Source organism: Schistocerca cancellata, chromosome 4, assembly GCF_023864275.1.
Source record: "Schistocerca cancellata isolate TAMUIC-IGC-003103 chromosome 4, iqSchCanc2.1, whole genome shotgun sequence".
NCBI lineage: Eukaryota > Metazoa > Arthropoda > Insecta > Orthoptera > Acrididae > Schistocerca > Schistocerca cancellata.
In genome coordinates this window covers 583,112,344-583,130,558 of record NC_064629.1, presented here as the reverse complement: position 1 = coordinate 583,130,558, position 18,215 = coordinate 583,112,344, and the positions used below count along the sequence as shown (strand labels likewise).

Here is an 18,215-nt window from a genome sequence, read left to right as displayed (position 1 = left end):
AAAACTACGGTAACCGAAACGAAGAAAAAAACTGTTCACTTTCTGCCATTACATGCGAAAACGGAACGTATTTTTTTGATTATATTTGTGATGCTTCTTTTCATATTTCTCAAACACCGTATCGTGTGTAAATAAACTCACTGCAGATCCGTTCTGAACTTTAAAAACACATGGCAATACACAAAACACAAGAAGTGCACTTTCAAATGTTTTCCTCTATAACGACAAACGACACCGGTGACTTCCATGTAAAACACCTTCTTACCTCCATATCTCTCATTCTCTGGCATTATACAAAAGGACTTCCCAAATTTGTTTACAATCACCGCCAGCGAAACACATCACCAAGCCATTTTGGAAGTTTTGATCACAATAAGTATACCAGAGATATTACAATTCTTAGAACAAGATATCAGAAAATATGTAGACAGAAGGAAATCATAGTTCTCAAAATGATGTAACTGTAACTTAAACAACATTAATAAAGAAGATAAAAAATCAACAATTAATTGCCAATGTCTGGTGTCCTTTTAAATTCTTTCGTTCGGCAGTTAAAAATGCACAGATTACATTTCATTGACGAAAAAACGATTGTGATCAGACGATTTAAAGAAATAACTTGGTACTTTAATTTTCTGCGTTCTTCCAATGATGAAATATGCTGTCAAACTACGCATTCATCTAATTTTACATGACACACATTTACACCTATAATTTACAAATCTCTGAAAAGTGCGTAGCGGAGGGGTAATTTTTTATGGTGCGATATATGTTGGTTCCTACTCCTTCAGTCACATAGGAAGCGCGGCACGAAAGAGTGACTGCATATGTGGCTTTGTGCGAAGTGTTAATAGTTTACCTTTTCCTCCATCAGGTGTACTGAAGCGGTTTGTAGGGACCACAAGCAGTGCAACTAAAACCTCCACAAGTAAAGACATCAATGGTCGGTGATCTGCAAATGGAAATCACACACGAGTTCAAACAACATTTTTGAGAAGTGTTTTGTTAAATATGCCTTCAGGAAAAACATCAACAGAGGTACAAAAGATCCTATCATTTGCTATATTACACCATAATGTCCAATCTCGATTACAAAAAAAATTTACCTAGCACACATGGGCGGATGTCAATATAACTTCGTACACATACGCACCATCACCGGGTATGTAATTGTTTATATAGTTGCAATTCCCTGTGAGCAGGTAGAATGGCCACACAGTGCATTATGTTGTGCACCAAGCACATCGTAACCTGCAAAACTCTGTACCTACCATTCGAGAAAAAGTAACAATAATCCTGCAGCAGTATGTGTCATCCTGCGCCATTGGATAGAGACTAGCAGCAGCCGGCTAGGGAATAATCATCCCTTTCATACGCTGCGATTAACACTACAGCAAAATCGGCTGTATTTAGATTAGTGCTGTGACTGGAAAGTATGAACTGCTTGTGAATGGCGTTACACGGTGTTCAGCGGTGAGTTGCATTTCTGCACTACACTCCAGTCTCCAATCTGGGGAGGGTCCCATTCTACCAACATTTTGAAGGGCCACAGCGGTATTACTCCTAATGTAATGGTGTGGGTGGCACCACATATGACTTTAGATCACGACATGCAGTGATTTGGAGGAGTGGAAGGGCTCTGGCGGCACAACAGGACGTCATGGACATCCTACAGCCTTATATGTTACTTATCATGTAGTGCCATTTTTCAGCAGGACAATACTCGTCCACACATGGCATGTGTGTCTGTGTACTGTCTATGTGATGTTGAGGAACTCACATAACAGGCAAGATCCCCAGATCTGTCCATGATAAACTACTTAGTGACAATATCTAGGATGTCAAGGAGAGGATACAATGGCTTTATGACTCCTTCCCCAACTGAATCAGTGAATACATTTACTCCACAGGGTGTGCAAGATTATACTGATAAGTGAGTTCACACTGTCAGGTTCTTTACAAATTTAAGTCAATGTTTTATTCACTGGAATAATATCATATACCATTTTAACCAGTTATCTTTCATTTCATTTCCTCCTCCCATTCTGGGCGCTTCACCTATTTTGTCGTGCAGTGCATATGGAGCACCAAGCAGTAATCTGTAAATTTTTGAACAAATTGGAGGTTCTGCTGAACAGGTTATTAGTGGACCGAAGAGAGTTTTATGCCACTGATTTATTGGTTTTATGACCTTTGATCATGAATATTACAGTTCAAGGTCACCCATGGGACTCATGCCTCTAGTGTAGTTATGTGATTTAAAATAGCAGGAAAGTCTAGGTCACATAAGACTGACCTGTATCGGGGTCGTCCATCATGACACTTATCCACCCACACCTCTAGGGCAGTTATATGATTAATAGATGACAAGAAAACAAAAAACAAATGGGTGACACATTGTCCTATTGATTGGGGGAGGGGGATGAGGACAGCCAGCTTTATTCTCTCCCACATCTCTGTACCAAATTTGTGGCTTAAAAATGGTGGGAAATGCTTCCTCCTGGCTGGGGGAACGAGAACAGCTAGATTTATCCTCTCCCTCCCCTCCCTCCCTTCTCTCTTTCTAGGACAATTGAGTGGGTCCTCTCACTCGCTTTATGTTTGCTGTCATGGAAAGATAAGCATCATGAAGCATCATCATGGATCAGCCACTGCCCCCTTGCTAAGTGTTTATCCACTCTTCTCTCTCTCTCTTTCCCTCCCTCCCTCCCTCTCTCTCTCTCTCTCTCTCTCTCTCTCTCTCTCTCTCTCTCTCTCTCCCTCTCTCTCCCCCCCCCTCTCTCTCTCTCTCTCTCTCTCTCTCTCATGTTTTGTGTGTGTGTGTGTGTGTGTGTGTGTGTGTGTGTGCGTGTAATTTCACAAATATTTAAGGTTTTTTAACAGCACAAAAGCCCTGTGATGCTGATGTGTTGGAGCAAGACATTCACCTGCTCACTTCACCATTGGGGGAGTAGCACACGCCGGCCGGAGTGGCTGAGCGGTTAAAAGCACTACAGTCTGGAACCGCACGACCGCTACGGTCGCAGGTTCGAATCCTGCCTCAGGCATGGATGTGTGTGATGTCCTTAGGTTAGTTAGGTTTAAGTAGTTCTAAGTTCTAGGGGACTTATGACCACCGCAGTTGAATCCCATAGTGCTCAGAGCCATTTGAACCATTTTTGAGTAGCACACAGGTTTCTTAACAGCACAACAGCCCTGTGATGCTGATGTGTTGGAGCGAGACATTCACCTGCTCACTTCACCATTGTGGGAGTAGCACCTGATTTATCAGTTTCTGGCATTGCATAGCATCCCACAGTAGGTTTACCTGAAATGTGGGATCAGGAGAAACAGTCAATCGAATTTCCTCAACCTGCCAAACCACAGCTAAGCAGTTCCAATGTGCTACTGTTCAGCAGTTCATATAATTTGACTGCCAGTGGATCCAAATGTGTCAACATAGGTATACAAGCTGCCATGTAGTAATGGAATTTGAGAATGTTAAACATGGTGTTCAGGTGTAGTTTACATACAAAAAGTGGAATGGGCTAAGCCATGTGATGTCGTACATTGATGTTTATATGACAACATAGTATTACCCAATTTGTCCTCTACCTGATATCTGCTTCTTTGGTGTGAAGCTGTCTGTCTATCCCCCCCCCCCCCCCACACACACACATACACGGGATGCAGCACTCAAGGTTACATCTGGAGACTGTCCCATTTATTTGTCACTCAAGTGTTATGAAGTTATGTGACTTAAGTGGTGCATTACGGCTTGTGTTTGATGAACTAAGTAGGTGGCAACCATATGTCAAAGCAGTATTCAATGACATTGGCTGTTAACTGTGTGGGCACTATGTACGTCTAGATGACTTACGAAAGTGCATATCTTCATTTATCCACACAATGTCAAGATCAGCTGCTACCACTCTTAAAGCCACACAAGCAGAACATACAGATTGAATACCTCAGATTTTTGTTGCATCTATCTGTCTGAATGCTTTTCAGTTCGAATTTAGGGTGAATAAGAAACAGTTATTTCTCAAATACTGGACAGCTTCTGATGTAGTAAGAAAAAAGAATCATTGAAAATTTTAAAGAGTATGATTTACTGCAGCAAATATACAATTACTGATGTATCAAAATATATGTAATAAATAATAATATTTTCATATAAAATTGTTTTTATTTTTTCCCTACCATATTCTACCATTAAGGTGATTTAAGAGTTTCTAATGCAGTCACTGCAATGAGTAAAGTATTTGTCTCTTAAACAGAAATTTATATAGAAACAGAGTCATCAGCACCCTCTCACCAACTTCCTAAACTACAATGACTGCACATTTCGTAGCCTATTTATTCTTTTACACCGAAAGCAAAGATTATCTTACACTTTTTGTGTTTCAAAGTTGCATACACTGCTGCTAATATTTGTATACTTACAGTGGTTGATAGATCACTCATCCAGTCATGTAAGAACTCTCAAAGGGTGAACATGTCGAAACATGTAGCACCATTCCTTGCCTCAAGACAGCTGACATCTAAGTGTTAATGATGTACAACAACCTAGTCAAACAAAAAAAATATGTGTAACTCATAATTTTATTTTGTGCAGGTGATAGAAAGTCATTGCAGCTGCCTGATGTGACCCTTGTGCTGTTTAATCCCACACAGTGGCATATCTAGAATGGGGGACTCCCAATGCAGATATCAGTGGTGTCACACCATGAATAAAAACTCTTAAATTCAAAAAAACCTGGATACATGTCAAGTAAGATTTGAAACAGTAAAAATGAAAGTCACTGGAGACATTAATCGTCAAATTGCGACATATAATGTAATAGTACTCTTTAATTGTGTATTATACAGTATTATACACAATAAATTAGTATACATTCTTCAGAAGACTAATTGGTAAAGTAAGACACAAACACTTAAATTTTCTTCCTAGCCTTAATAGCTGTGAACTCTGAAATTACATCTTCAGAATTAATATTTTGTGTTGTCTCATCTTCGATAGTTAATATGACAAGATTATTTAGCCTCATGTTGCTCATTGTCGACCATTAGTAGTTCTAACTTAATTTTGATTTGCTTAAGCTCCTCTCACACCAAACAACTGATATGCAAATTGTCATAAATAAGTTTGGAGGGAGCATAAGGCTTGGAAGAGAGTCTGTAAATCGCATTCCACAATGAATTTAAAGAAGTGTAGACATATCCAATCAGAAAATACGACATTTACCGCATTTAAATGTCTTCTTAGCTTTGGAATTTCAAAGATGCGTTCTGCTTCAGATGTCTTGAAACAATACGTTTCAACTCCTTATTGTCTGTCAAAAGCAAAATATTTGGATGCACAACCTCGAAGAAAAAGGCGATGTTTTGAATGGACTTTGATTTGGTTTGGAGTTCAATACTGAAAGGGTCAAGACATTTCAAAATATCATTTTCATGCTCTGTTCTCAGTGTGTGTCCTGCATCGGTGGCCATTTCACCAGTCATTCGTTTTTTACGACGAATTCATCGTTCTATTGGAATGTTGTAGTCCTCAGATTTTTTCGCAGCAATATCCATTGCCTTTTCTACAATATTAACTCGTTTTTGTGCAGTACAAAGATGAAGTGCCTCTATTTTTATAGCTAACTGATCAAGACTTTACTTTGTAATGCACCCTGAGTGCAATTTACTTCTCATAATGCGTCATTCCAAAAGTAAAGATGACAAAGAAATGTGAAATTACACACAATGGTCTAAATTTTCTTGTTGATCACATAATTCATCAATTACAGCTAGAACCCATCAAAATTTTCTATCAGCATTTACTTCTCCATAATGATCACCTCAACACATGGATGGGAATCTTTCAACAGATGATTTCCTGTGTTTAATAAGAATTTTGCAGCTGCAAGTGCAAGTAGAAAAAAATGGAGACATGGTCTCTGCTGTTATGAAAAATATAACACAAGGTACATTTTGTGCAAATGAGGATGAGATACATACATTAATTGATTGATCAATACATTTCAAAAAAACGGATTTATTGGTTTTTACTTTAATAATAGCTTATACTCTTGCATTGTTGATCATAACAGCTGCATTGTTATAACCTAGATTACAACACTTCGAAATGTCCCAACTCTCATTGTCAAGTTTCTTAAGAATTTCGTCGCTAAGATCAGTGGCTTACTGTTTTTGTAAAAGAAAAAATCCAGGTAATACTTCTTTTACGTTCTCTTTCCCATCATTAGTTTTCACATAACTAATCATTTCAGACATTTGATCAATTTGTGAAAAATCAGTTGTGATATCAACTGTAATACAAAACAATCAGCAATTCAGTTTCTCTGACATTTTTAGATTTTACATTGTTACCTACAACATTTAGAAGTTCATTCTGTATTTCAGACGACAAATATTATACTTTTTGTGATTTACCATGTTCCTTGTTCAAGATGTGGTCTTTCAACACTGCATCGTACTTGGACATTAATTTGACTAGTTCTAAGAAACTGCCTTTATTTTAGCTTTGTGCTTCATCATGTCCACGAAATGCTACGTTTTGTTTAGCAACAAACAAAGTTATATAAAGTAATCTAGACAAAACATGCTTCCACTACAGTTTTCCAGGTCCATTAATTGCAAGGCTGCGTCATCAATAGTTTTATGCCATTTTATGTTGATTTCCAACGTTTCCCACTTTTCAAGATTTTTTTATACATTCATTTGTAGTTTCTTGGTTGGCCACTTCAGGATTTAGTTTCCACCACTTCTGAAATCCACTTATAAATGTTGATCTTGCAGTATCACTACTGGTGATAGCAAATAAGAAGCAAAAGCAGTACTGGTTATTAGTTACAGGAGAGAAAACAGTTGAAGACTGCAGAATCATCTCATAAGACCATTCTTTTGAAAGATATTGCACATCGTCTTTCTTTTTAATCGGTGCTTAAATACAGTGTGAAACAGCCCCTTTCTGGTCTGTAAATATTCACTTCCTTTTTTATGATCACACTGCTAACATTACAGGTGTGCCTCAATGGGAAGAAACCTCTCAAGTACTGAAGTGAGTCATTCATATTATTACAGTCTTTGAGGGCAGTAACATTATCAGTATTATCACAGTCATTTTCAATATCTCTTTCTGATTCGTCTTAATCATGGGTTATCATCATTACTGTATTGTCATTGTTGCCTTCTGAAGACTATCTGATATTATCTGGATCATTCATTGCATCAACATGAGAATCACTTTCTTTCGCGAAACTTTGCTACCATCAGGTTTTGCAACGTATTTCTTGTTCTTTCTTAACAGACACTACATAAATACATAACTAAGGCAAGGTAGTCAATGATATCGTCAGTACAGATGCACACCAGGCTGAACTCTTACGGTAATCGCCGCATAATTAGGATAATAGGCAAGGGGCACTACATTAGCAGTGTGTGGGTAAGTTGAGAATTTGTGTCTGATGGGAGGCGTGTCATGGTAATCAGTGCAGTTGCCATGACCACTAGGCCTGGATGGCCTAGTGGCCAGAGCATCTGCCTAGTAAGCAAGAGACCTGGGCTAAAACTCCAGTCTGGCACAAATTTTCAACTTTCGGCATTGTCTGTTATTCCTTTGAGTCTTAATTCATAATGTTTGCTGGATCTTACATGCACTGATCAGCCAGAACATTATGATCATCTATGTAACAACCGATATGTCCGCCTTTGGCATGGATAACAGTGGCAATGTGCCATTGCATGAAAGCAATGAGGCCTTGGTATGTCGCTGGAGGGAGTTGGCACCACATCTGCACACACAAGTTACTTAATTTCCGTTAATTCCAGGAAAGGGGGCAATGAGCTCTGATGTCATGTTCAGTCACAACCCAGATGTGTTTGACCGAGTTCAGATCTGGCAAGTTGGGGGCCAACACATCAATTGGCACTCGACATTGCGTTCCTCTAACCACTCCACCACACTCTTGGCCTTATGACATGGCATATTATCTTGTTGAAAAATGCCACTGTCATAGGGAAACATGATCGTCATGAAGGGATGCATGTGGCTTGCAACCATCTTTGCCTATCTTGGTGCCTTGTACAAGCTTCACTGGACCTGTGGATGCCCATGTGAAGCATAATGGAGCCGCCACCAGCTTGTCACTGTAATGCAGTACAGGTGCCATGGAGCTGTTCCTCTGGAAGACGATGGATTCGTGCCTCCCTTTGGCATGATGAAGAAAGTACCAGGATTCATCAGACCTTGCAATGCTCTGCCAGTGCGCCAATATCCATTGCTGATGGTGATGTACCCATTTCAGTTGTAGTTGACATTGTCATGGTGTTAAAATTGCCATATGCATAGGCCGTCGACTGCGAAGGCCCATCAATATGTGTGTTCAGTGCTGCACTGTGTGTTCAGAGGCCCTTGTGCTCTGCTCAGCTAAAAAGTCTGACGTTATTTCCGCCACAGTTCACCGCCTGCCCTGTTTTACCAGTCTCCCCAACCTACAACATCTTACATCTATAATGAGGGGTGACTACTCAACCCCATGATATCTGGATGTGGCCTTATCTTGGTTTCGCCAGGTGATGAAGACACTCACCACAGCACTCCTTGAACACCCAACAAGTGGAGGAGTTCCCAAAATGTTCATGCCAAGCCTCCAGGCCATCGCAGTCTGCCCTCGGTGAAACTCAAAATGCCATGAGTAATGCAAATAATGGGCCTGTGGCACTAAATTAGTAGTTTGTGGATAAGTTGAGAATTTGAGTGTGATGGGAAACATGCAAGTGTAGTCTGTGCAGTTGCAATGGCCACTGTGTACACATCACTTAGTGATCAGAGAATGTGCCTAGTAAGGAGGAGCCACAGGTATCACATCCCAGTCAGAAATAATTGTTCAAATTTCCCCATTGATTTCAATCAATGTCTGCTTGCAGTCAATGTCTGTAATTCATTTGTGCTTTAATTCATAGTGGCTGCTGGATCAAAATGGTGTCTGTTCTTTCAGACATGTCTAAAGGAACAGACTCCACATATCTACATACAAAAAATATTTACTTGTATAATTAGAGGTGTACATTTTATAGTAAATATCCGTTTTAACGGATATATGCACTACCCATGTTAACGAATAAGGACAGTCACATTCTCTGTACATGTCAGTTCATATTTACTGTGAAAATGGTTTAAATTACATTGTGAAATGAATGTGATGAAAAGCAGTGTCAAACAGATAATTAATGTTTCCTTGTTACACCTGGTTATGAAGCCTAACCTCATATACCAAATATAAAACGGTAATGTTACTACCAGTTTTTAGTTAGCATAAGCCCTCCATTTTCTAAAGTTGAATGAGATGATTTTGATAGGTTTGTGCTTAGGTAATATAAGTCACATACACAAATCTTAACAGAAAAAGGTATTATTAGCAATTAAAAGCTGGGCACAGTGTGGTTAATTGACAAATGATTATTACCACTTCTGTTATGATTTATCTATGTGACTTACGCTGCCCACAAATAGACATCTCATAAATTTCTCTCATGTAAAGTTTGAAAATAGATAGCTTATGCTAACCAAAACCAGCCAAGAATAAGTTCCTTTCCATGTGTAGCTGGTGTCTGTACTTTTCATTCTGAATGATATCACAGTGTATATTATATTGATATATTTTGTGACAAATTATTAAGCTGTCGAGTCCACTTACCTTTGTTTTAGCTTTTTTACAAGATTTTGTTAGCTCTTTTATAACACACTATTGAAGTAACAACAATTAACTTCATGTGAATCACAGCTCACGATACAAAGGAAATGAGAAATAAAATAACAGATAAACAATGAAGATTTTGGAGGAACCATAACCAATCCACGAAGATATGAAAATAAAAACAACAGACAAAGTGTCCTTTACAGTCTGTCCAATTCATAGTGAGTTCAAATGTTGAAGTTCAACTCTACTTATGCCTTATATCACTTCTGCCAGTTCTAGCGATCCATTGTTTGGTACGAAGCACAAGTGCTAGAATGCATCCCAGTAACCATGGCATGAAATATTGCATATCAACTGCCTGTGTTGTTGTTGCTGCCATATTATAATGTATTTAATTGTGATCATCTTTAAACTGCTTTTTCACAGTTGTTCTAGTTCTATGAAATTTCCTACCATGGCAGATGATCAGCACAAAAACTGATTTGTTAGTATTGCACAAGATGTTGTCCCCTGCACCACCATTCCTGACTCGGAAGTAGAAGTAGTCTTTCCCCTCTCTGCAGAAACTCCAGTAAGATGAGCTCCCTAGAAACAGCCAGACCATATGTCTGTGTCTGTATTCTACCAATTCTCAGGGCTGTGAACAGAATGTAAATCAAAAGAAAAAAATGCTGCTTAGTTATTGTAGCAAAAAGAAAAAAATTACTTTCAGTCCTGTGTCACCCCAATTCGGGAGGCATCCAGGGTGGGCCATCCCCATTGTCCACCATTAGCTATACCACTGATTCTACATGTTGTTTAAATAGCAGTGGCAAAATAGAGCACCGTAGGAATGATGTCAGATCATAAGTTAGCTCCAGATGAGTGGATTCACCAATGTGACACATCAATGCAAATTTCTCCACGTTCCATAGAAATGCTCGCTCTCGCTCAGTGGTACTGGGTGATCATACAATAACTGTAGGGGACATCCCACGAACAGTTACACTGTTTAACGAGGGAGAATGCTTTCATCTACAACAGTATACATTTAAAAATCTAATATATACTAATTATGTGATGAAGTATGTTCTAGACAAGTGGCTAATCTGGCAACCATATGTACACAGATTCTAAGAGAAAATGAGGACTAATCTGTTGGAGTTAGAACACTAAACTCTTCATCGATAAGAAGAAACCATTGTGCAACATTATGATTCATGTTGTGCATCAGTACATCTAAATTTGTGTGAAACAACTGTGCCAGATATAGGCAAAAACAATACTGGTATTTATGTATGTACATATACTAAGCTATATGTAAGAGTTTATGAATAAACAAAAAAGTGTAAGAACTACATGTGTGTTTTCATTTCTCTATAATATCCCCTATACACTGATGTAAACAGATACTCATCACAATGGCTGAGTGGACAAAACAACCCCATCACAAGGACTCTGTAGTGACTGACTTGTCCTGCAATGCTACTGAAGAGCAGAAGAAGAAGAAGAAGTATGAATCACTCCTTCTCAATAACATATAAGCTAGAATTGTTGGTCGATTACACTGAAGGAAGATTAATGTTGTTATGACATTATTAACATGTCCGCATGGAATCTGCTTCAACCATGAGTATATATTTTCAGAAATATTATATCAACCCAGATACTAGCTATTACAAGAGATACTGGAGGTCATTGATGGTGTAACATACACTATATTCACCAAAAGTGATAGTATCCCACCACCAGAATAGTAAAGCGAAACACTATATTTCGATATAGCAATGGAAAAGCTCGATGAAATACATATATATTTCTGTTCTGGCAGCCATATGGAGGTTGACATTATTTATTCGACATAAACATATTCCAGAATTCCAAAACAGCTGGCACAGGATAATGCAACATTATTAATCCTTTCAAACAGGAAAATATGAATTTTTGACGCATTTGTCAAGCACATTAGGAACTAACATGACATTCAATTTTTTATAACCATATGTGGGGATTGCTGGAATCACGTACAGTACGGGTTTCTGGATTTTCATAAGACAAGAAAATTGAACGAAGAGTAATATAGACAAAATTTCCAAGAGAATCTGTTTAAAAGATAGCATATCGACACATAACTGTGTTAGTACTTTGGGTACTATGGATAAGTTTGATAGATGTTATGCACTCATTCTGAGGGGGTGGTGCACAGGCCTAATGTCCATTCATACATTGATACAAAATGGAAGTTTTAAAAGCTGTACAATGGAAAGTAATGATATCAATAAAGCTCTTAAACATCATGCTATGGAAATGCAAGCACAGGGAGATGATATGAAAACTGTAACTGCAATCATCCATAAAACTGAAAAAAGCATTAGAGGTTATAAAAAATGTAAACATTAATGAAACATATGCTCTGGAAGGAATCACTAAAGAGCTTCTGAAGTTCATAAATATAGCAAACGCAAAGATTGACAAGATTGAAAGAGGTTTACACATACAGAGAGAAGAACCTGTGTAAGTTTGCAAGAGACTATTATGTTGTATATATCTCAAACCCTGTTTGGTGTGCAACAGCATGTCGACGAAACACGAGGCCATTGAGGCACAGAAGGTGATATACTGGAAATCACAACTGCTAAAATTATTACAACTGGAATGAAGTTTTTCTTTACCAGAAACATACAAGCTAGTAACTGAAAGTATTAAACGGCGCTCACACATGATTAATGGTGGCAGACGAGGAGAATGAGGGGGAGGAGAAGAAGAAGAAGAACAAGACAAAGAAAAAGAAGGATTTACTATTGCCCATTACATCAACCATCACAGTGTTAACGACACAGATGTAACATACATAGTAGACAGCAGTAAACTGTATATGCTGGGAAAGCATCCTATATGTCTAAGCAAAAATGCAATGCAACTTGGGGGTAAAGAATATAAATAGAGTTGGTTTAGTGGATCTAATAGTGTTAGAGGTCCACCCCCATAGTCAAAGGTCAATGCAACAGACCCTCATTTGGGGTACCCACGTCGGATTCCTGGAACTGCCAGGGATTTTTCCTTGGTGGGATGACTGGTCTGGGATGCATTCAGCATTATGATGCCAAATGAGGAACAGTCTGACTGAGAGGTAGCGGATACGAAGTTAGAGCATCGACAACAGCTGGGAATGCAGTGTGGTGACCCTATCCCCCTCCACATAGCTCAAATCAGGAATGAGTGAGGATGATTGGCAGTTAGCCAACTATCAGTTGCTCTTCAGGGCCTGAGTGCAGGGTTTTCTTTCCTTTAACATGCTTAAAAACTTAGAGCCCTGACAAGAGATACAAACATGAGCTGAAATACTGCATGTGAGTGATGTACACACGCAGACTGATGAAGAAAAAGCCCAAACTGTAGCAAATACCAGAATATTATTAGACCTTTGTTACATAGTGTACATAAAGAAGGTCAATTAAGGTATTAACATTCAGCACAAAAAAATTTGTAGGCACAAGAATACCTCTTCAAATATTTGCGAAGGAATTATTAATGACTTACATAGACCAATGAGAAAATTTTAAATGAAGAAATGAGATTTCTCTCGGCATTGATGATTTATATCAAACTTTTTTAGTCGAAATGGATTCAGATAATCTGAAAAAGAACTCCAAAAATAAATAAAGGATATAAATATTTATTAACTGTTATTGATGTTTTTTCAAAATTTTCTTGGACTATTCCACTTAAAGATAAAATGGGTAAGAAAAATATACAATTCTAGGAAACTAAGAAATTTACAAACTGATAATGGTAAAGAATTTTATAATAAATAAGTTGAAGAACTGATGAAAAAATATAATATTAATCATTATTCAAGTTTTACTGAATTAAAAGCCTCTGTTGTTGAAAAATTTAACAGATCATTACAAGAAAATATGTGCAAAAAATCTGACTTACAAGGAATTTATAAATGGATTGACTTAGTTAAAAATTTAGTTGATGAATATAATAACACAAAACACTCAGCAATAAACATGAAGCCAACAGAAGTTAATGGAAAAAGTTCTAAACCAACTACTGTTGTATCTAATGCTAATGCTAAATTTGAAAAAGAACATAAAGTGGGAATTAGAAAACTTAATGTAATATTTGAGAAAGGTTACACTGCCAGTTGGTCAACCGAAATTTTTGAAATTAAATCTCTTATTCATTCTAATCCAATTGGGGAAATTTAAGAGATTTAAATGGTGAGGAAATAAAATATTCTGATGTATATCTTGTTAAAAAAGTATTGAAAAAGTAAGGAGATAAAGTGTATGTTAATTGGTTAGGATTTGAAAATTTACATAACAGTTGGATTGATAATAACAAAAATCTGTTACAAAAATTCTGTTTGATGAAGATTTATTATGTCATTAATCAATTGTTCTTGTGTATAGTCCTCCAAAATAATAAAATAGTTCAGATGACGTAAAAAGCCTCAACTTTTATTTCATGCTTTGATTTAAATTTATTGAGTTGGATCATACTCAAGTCGCAACATTTCTTCACAATTTGGCTATCTGTCTACAATTCCAAATACCTGTCTTTGTAAATTACTTGTTTGTATTCTAATTATATAATAATAATAATCACAATGATCATTAAATAATTTTAAAAGAATAAACATATGTCTCATATCAGTATTATCAGTTGGACCAACAAAATGAGACTGTATTATTCGGAGTATTTCATCTTTCATATTAATTTGTTCTTATAAGGTTTGAATTTCTTCACTTCTTTTCTTCAGAACACACATAGCCATTTCTTTATCAGTTTGTAAATCTTCAGTTTCTTCTTGTAAATTTTCAGTTGTTGATTATAGTTTGTATTGAGCATGTTTTTGAATTGATGGTAAAACTGTTTTAGTTACAGAATCTGTAAATTTTTCAGCTAAAGGTGTTTTAGATCTAATTATAAGTTTGTATAAAGCCAATTCGTTAAAAAAAGTTGTATTCAGTTTCATATTACAGTATAAAGTGTCAGCAACTGACATATGGTTAACTTCCTATATATTTCTGAGTACTTTTTATATGTATTATCATGAAATGCATCCATAGGTCTTTTATATTCTAAAATTCTGGCTCCATCTGATCCTTGAAACCATGAATTATTCTCATTATCAATTATCACATAATTTTCTTTATTGTTATAAACAAACCTGTTGTTAGTCTGGAAGATATTCATTTATGTGTGACAGCTAAAGCTGATGTATTGGAACTAGTGTCATTTATGAGAAACCTTTTTTATTAGATTTTGTTTAATTTTTTCAGCATCAAATTATCAACCCGTGAAATATCATATAAAACTGAATTAGTTTCTATATCTTTTAATTTTACAATTAGTGGGACACTACTCTCCGAATAAAACATAAACTTTTTCATTTGTTTAAAACTTTTACAGTAATAATTAGATACGTCTGGAATCCCATATAGAAAAGATAAGATAATATTTGTGATCGCTACATTTTTCTCCTCTTTTATGGTCATTAAAGTCAGTGTTTTTGTAGGTTATCAAACTCTTGACATAATGAAAATCTATATTATTCCAGGTATGTATATTCTTACCCACCTGAAAATCTACATAAATAAAGTCTAAGACATCATTAGTAATATATACAGAATTTTTTAAAACATATGACTAAACTTCTTTAATTCTAGGATAGTTTTCAGGCGCTAACTTCACATTGGTTGAAATTCAACAATAAACAACCTTTAAAATATTTAGACACTAGTTATTTAGTTAGCAGATGCTTTGGAAGGACTGGTTTCTGGGAGAAGACCGAGAGGAAGAAGAAGATACAAGATGATATATGACATAAAGGGAAGAGGAAGTTACGCAGACCTGAAGAGGGTTGCAGAAGACCGGACATCCTGGAGAACTACCATGTGAAAACCTGCCTTTTGGCAGAACATTAATATTGATGATGAATTATTTAGTGCCCAAACTCCCATATACCAAACAAAAAATATTATTTGTAATCAGTGCATCCTTCTGTTCAAACAAAAAACAGTTAATGAATAAGTGGTAATTGACATTGTGACTAAACAGATTTTATTTGAAATTGTGAATATTGTCTGTTTTTCATTATATGTTAGGAAGTCCAAATGTGAGGGTCTAAATATATTTTCATATTTTAGTTTTTCATACAGTCATTTCGAACTGGTTTTTTACAAATTTTTATGTTGTTTACAATTCTAATAATTGTTATTTCGAATAAATGTTGAGTCTCAATTGTCTAAAAGTGAATGAATAAAAACCTACAGCAAAAGAATTAGAACGTAAAAGGTCATTCAAAAGTGATAAGACAACACCTTATTAATCTCATTAATAATCATAATATTAATGAAGAAATGAACCTTAATATTAATCAACAAATGAACAATAACATTAATGATAAAGTGAATGAATCAAATGCTAAAAAATACCAATATATTCAAATGATTCATATTATGTGTAAAAATGAAGATTTTAATTAATTATACAAATTGTATTCAACAAACGAAATGTATGGAAAAATAGTTGTTGAGTGTATTAAAAAGGAAAATCCATTTCTGAATTTAAATAGAAATACCAAATATCAACCTTTTTCTGATTTATGTGAAAAATTTGTCAAAGAGTTTCCAAATAAATTAGATTGGAAATATACATCAAGTTATCACAAATTATCTGAAGATATTATAAGAGAATTCCAGATAAATTTGATTGGAGAATTATATCACGAAGAAGAAAAAAATTATCTGACAACTTGATACTGCAATTCAAAACCAAATTGGATTTTGTGTATATATTTGGAAAAAAATTATCTGTAGATATTATGAGAGAATTCCAAGACGAATTAGAGTGGTCTTTCATTTCAAGGGAAAAAATATTATCTGCTAATTTATAAGAGAATTTCAATATAAAGTAAATTGGGATAATGTAACATATAACAAAAATTATCTGAAGATTTTATACAAGAATTTAAAAATCAAGTTAGTTGGGAATATATTTTAAATTGTCAAAATTTATTAGAATATATCATAGAAAGAGTATTTAAAACTTATAAAGCACTAGAGTCTTCAGAATGTCTTAAAATTTTCTGTACACCTAAGTACTGAAAATCATCAATATGTAAATACAAATTGCAAACGTATTGTTCATAAAGAATGTGCTGATGAGTGGTTAAAAGAAAAATTTATTTGTTCCTTGTATAGAAATGTTATTAAAGCATTATAATTTTGGTGAAGATTTCATTTCACAATGTGAATTACTTGATTATTTGAAAGAAATACGATTTATTATATCATTAACCAATTGTCGTTCAAAATATAAAAATAGCTCTTGAAAGTATATAATTTTAATTTTGGTGAAGATTCATTATTTTGTTAATTAATTATTTTTGTATACAGTCGATCGAAATATTAAAGTACTTGAGCCAACAACAATTCTTAAAGTTTCTTTCATTCTTTGGTAGAAATTGACTGAGTTCTTAGTGTAATTAAATCTTAACATTTCTTCACAGTTAGGATGTCATACTTTGTTTCTGCGTAAATGTTTTCGTAAATTTTTTCCTTGTGCTCTAGTGACACAATAATTATATTCACAGACATGTTCGAATAATTTTAAAAGATTGAATGTTGGTCTTAAATTTGAGGAACAACTTGAGGTAATAAAGTAATCATTTCTGTGTTGATGAAATAGCCTAGAAATCACACAAAATTCACACTTCTGGCCTGAGGACACATTAATATGTCCATTTCGCTTCTTTCGATCCACAGGAAGAGTAACAAGAGAGGGTGTGGAATTACACTAAGCAAAGAAGAAAACAATCAAGGAACACCCCGAGAGAGAGCCCAGAAGACTATAAAAACAGACACACCACTGGCCAAGAATCTAAAATAACACAACAGACAACATAGAAGAAACGACAGTCAAGAGCATCAGACTAACAAGAAGCAATAATAACGAATTCATTGTAGAAACATTGAAGAGGCAAATGCTGAGAATCATAGAGAGAGAAGAAGAGCACGAAAATTCACTAAAAGAAATAAAATTCGATATACTCGGACTATGTGAAGTAAGGAAAACGGCGGAAGTCATCATAGAGAAATCAAATGGTAATCTGCTTTATTATAAGGGGTCAACCGCAGGACAAAGAGGGATAGGCTGCATCATGAAAAGCGACGTAAAACCATCCATACAAGAATTTGTGGGAGTATCAGAACGAATATCAGCTTTGAAACTTACCACACAAAGTCATCAAATAACAATCATACAAATATATTCCCCAACAGAAACGAGTACCAACGAAGAATTAGAAGATTACTATGAGAAACTAGATTACACCTTAGAGAGATATCGATCACCAATAAACCTAATAATTGGAGATTTCAACAGTAAAGTCGGCTCATACAGTAACGATGACAAAGAATGAGTCGGACCACATGTTTTTGGAATAAGGAACAAGAGAGGAGAAAAAATGGTACAATTTTCTCAAGGACATAAACTGAAAATAACCATTGCCTTCTTCAGGAAAAATCAAAA

General features: G+C 35.7%; 1 protein-coding gene across 1 annotated transcript in view; it reads right to left on the bottom strand.

The window, feature by feature from the left end:
- Nucleotides 1–366, bottom strand: part of LOC126183275 (protein BCL9 homolog) — an 87,238-nt gene extending 86,872 nt beyond the window's left edge. Inside the window, exon 1 of the mRNA XM_049925098.1 lies at nucleotides 266–366. The gene's annotated coding sequence lies outside the window, so the exon portion shown is untranslated. The remainder of the gene's footprint in view (nucleotides 1–265) is intronic.
- Between the last annotated feature and the right edge of the window lie 17,849 nt (nucleotides 367–18,215).